The following is a 3,789-nucleotide window of genomic DNA, read 5'->3' on the forward strand; positions in this document are numbered from 1 at the left end:
TGCCCGCTGCCAGGCGGTGGTGCTTCGCGGCAACCGGCGGCAGGCAGCATGTCGCAGTTCATGTACTTCGATGTCGTTCTGCCATTGCATTAAAAATTCTGTAACTAGCCTGTTACTACGAACTCAGCAACTAATGTACAGGTATTATCATTTAGCACTAGCTCAATCACGACTCCTTCAGAATTCTTGTGGGTGGTTACGAACCAACCAAGTGGGCAGGGCCATGAATAATAATTTGACAACGCTACGTCACAGTGTCACCTTATCCAGATCGGCTCATTTCTTCTGCCTTTTTCCTTTCATTGCCTATTGCATTCAGCAGACAAACTGCATAGATTTCAAACTTACCACAGCTCACAAACTTATTCAGACCTATGTTATTTAACAAACGATAGGAAAAATGTGATTTTAATAGCATGGGCTCTTTAATGTGATTAATCGCGATTAAATATTTGAATCGCTTGACAGCACTAATATATTCATATTTACATTTAACAGAAAGAAATGTTCTGTGTGTTGACTTAAACAAATGTTCAGGAATGTTCGTTTCCAATTCTTTGATTAAAATGTAATTTTACATATATAGATATTTACATTTAACAGAAAGATGTTCTGTGTGTTACCTTAAACAAATGTTCAGGAATGTTCGTTTCCAATTCTTTGATTAAAATTAAAATGTACATATATACATTTAACAGAAAGAAATGAAAATGAAATGGGGTGTGTGTGTCCCTCGGCCATATTTACTTGGCATTCAGGAGGTATGTGTCAATGTATGTGTTAAAATAAATCAGATCTAGTTTAACTTTCATCTCATTAATGAATGATTCATCATGCCAAATTCTTTCCACTGTCGGGTCATTTTTTGTTGACTTAATGAAATCGCACCACGACAAACCAGTGATGGCCATCTGGCCTTGCACTTGCCTGTAGTATTTGGGTGTTTTTAAGTTTGGCCTTACCGTTCACAAACTTCACATGCTTGACCTCTGTTATACTGTCCACATTTGGACATTTGACTTTAGCTAAGCCAAAGGGGGGGGGGTTGCAGTGGGATCATACACCGTGGCATCAGGGCTAGCCCCGACGTAAAACGCCTCAGGATGGACAACAAATCCAGAAGGATAGACATTAACATTACACATGTCACTATACTGTTGCAACACTGCTGGCTCGAGGTCGAGACCCCTTTTCATGTCAGGTGTTTGCCTTCCCCCCTTTATGATCCTCAGTGCGAGAGCCTGAGCAAAGGACTCCCCTCTCAGAGTAACCACTTCACCAAACCTACTGGAAGTTATACGGGGCAGCAGGACTTCCTTCCCCATAGGATTCTCTGACTGCCCCCTTGTGTGCTCTTCAATTAAAGTGGCCAATTCAGAGGTGACTTCTAAAGTCTGAAGGTGATGGAACTGGAGGTATGTGGAAACAAATTGTAGGGGTCGTTCAAATGTATAGCCTAACAAGGGGAGTTGTGGGAATGAGGGGGCTTCTGGGTGCTTAATAATTTCTTGGGATATTTCTGGGGGGCACTGTTATGAAAGAACAGAACCGTGAGGGACTGGTCCAAACTTAGAGTCCACTAAAGTAAGGTCGGCCAGGTCACATACAATCTTGCAAATTCCCGGTTGAGGTAGAAGGTCTCGCAGGTCATCTCCGACAGACAGCACCGCAGGGTCAGGAAGGGGTCCTACGAACACAAGTAACAGGAAACATTAATCTTTAAATATTTTACACATGTCAGTGTCAAATATAATACATAATCTGCAGGTTTTCATATTATGGCCATATTGTTATACCGGGAAGGCTGGAATGGCATCTGCAACTAGGCTGTGTCGGTTTGTCTATTGGAGGGTGTATAAAACAATGAAGACAGTCTACAAATTCAAAAGAGGAGGTGCACACAGGTCCTTTGTTACATCACCAAAGTGTACTGAAATAGCAAAAAAAGATATGTGGTAATTAAAATAACATGCATAATAATTTCCAAACATTTCAGGCTTCGGCCCTTCGTTGTCTATTTCAATACCCTTTGGTGATTTAACAAAGGACCTGTGTGCGCCACCTCTTGAATTTATAGAGCATATATTTCTGTCCTAATTAATAAAATGATAAACAACGTTACCTGGGTAGGCTCGATACAGCGTTGATTTAACGCTAGTGCGTCCAACTGCCTTGGGTTTTCTGACCACAAGTTGGTCAGTGGGTTCCGGGCGAATCCCCTGGAGCAAAAAGAAAATGTCAGCACATAAATCATATTATCAGTGTAGCAACACTTAAGTCAGTGTTAGTCACGTCTGTCTATAAACTAGAACTTAAAATACTATTATTGAGTAAACTATACAGGATGTTTGGCTAGGCCTGAGGGATACACATTAACCTGTGTCCTTGGTCGGTGCCACGACTGCAGAACACTGATGCACGACAGAGGTGTTGGCACGCTTTTCTCCCCTGTGAAGTGGTAGTGATGTGTCTGGAAGAGGAGTGCAACCACGTGGTTGCATAACGCCTCTCCAGCAGCACATGAACAGGAGAATCCATTCAATTCCACAGGTGTGGCAGCACTCAGCACAATCTAGACATGGAGAACATACTTCAGGGAATATATATATATATACACACACCTTGCTTTACACAAGGTAAATTGTGAGAACACAGTTTACCACATTAACATCAGTGGATTAAGGAACAAAATATGAGAACAGAGAATCTGCAACAGCAGATATAAAACAAAACATGACAATCTGCAACAGCAGACATGAAACAAAACATTATCATCTGCAACAGCAGATCTGGAGAAAGAGAGCATTTTGAAACAGAAACAAGAAACAATAATAATAAAAACACACAGCCTGAACATGCAACTGAATCTGTGAAGGTCTGAAACCATGCTCTAGGCCAGGGGTCTTCAACGTTTTCCCGGCCAAGGACCCCCAAACTGACGGAGAGATGGAGCGGGGACCCCCTACTTATATATTGTATACAATTGTGTTTCATATTAAACCATCCTTCTTCTTAATTGAAGGAGCAGGCAGAGAAAAGCTCTCTCCATCGGATCAAAAGTGTCCATGTAAACGCGGCTAATGTGTTGGATTCATGTTAATGTGTAGTTAAAGACATTTCGATTTGTGGAAACAATTAGGGGGGGGAATATAAAAAAAATGTCTAATCAACAAAAACGTTTGCGACCCCCCCCCCCCTGCAGTACCTCCGCGGAACCCCTAGGGGTCGCGGACCCCCTGTTAAAGAACTCTGCTCTAGGCTATCCATTATGCTACATATTACGAGATGGGCTTGTTGTTTGAATCACAAAATGTAAATCTAATTAAAGTGGTCAGAAAGTTAGGCCTAAGTAACAGTCCCATTGATTCACAAAAGACTATGAAAAGCGAGATAGAGTTTGATTTCAGACTCAGGCCTGACTTCCTAGCACTGTAACCTGCAGGGTGTGAAGCTCATCGTTTTTCTTCTGGGAACAGTAGCAGTTCGCCTGAACTGCTACTTCCAAATTAACTAAATCTGACACTGCAGTAAGAGAGGGAAAGATTAACACACCATACAGCAAAATGTATGGGCATTGGTAGCCTATGACAGCCACCCAGCCACTGGCCCTCATTTATCAAACTAACGTAGAAATTAGCGCAAATCTGAACGCATGATTCATTTTACGATAGGACCAACGTGAGATTCACGAAACTTTCGTATCACACCAATCCCAGCGTACAAAGGATCTTGGTGTTGATAAATACGGCGGCTGAGATCGATCGTAATTAACGTAACACGCCCATATAA

At 41.9% G+C, this 3,789-nt stretch overlaps 1 long non-coding RNA gene across 1 annotated transcript; it reads right to left on the minus strand.

The window, feature by feature from the left end:
- Window positions 1-584: 584 nt before the first annotated feature.
- Window positions 585-3,205, minus strand: LOC132461295 (uncharacterized). The gene is made up of 3 exons (XR_009526597.1): window positions 2,378-3,205; window positions 2,123-2,219; window positions 585-1,687 (listed from the first exon to the last, which is right to left on the minus strand). It is a non-coding gene; the product is annotated as an uncharacterized LOC132461295 (long non-coding RNA).
- Window positions 3,206-3,789: the final 584 nt, after the last annotated feature.

Source organism: Gadus macrocephalus, chromosome 7, assembly GCF_031168955.1.
Source record: "Gadus macrocephalus chromosome 7, ASM3116895v1".
Taxonomy (NCBI): Eukaryota; Metazoa; Chordata; class Actinopteri; order Gadiformes; family Gadidae; genus Gadus; species Gadus macrocephalus.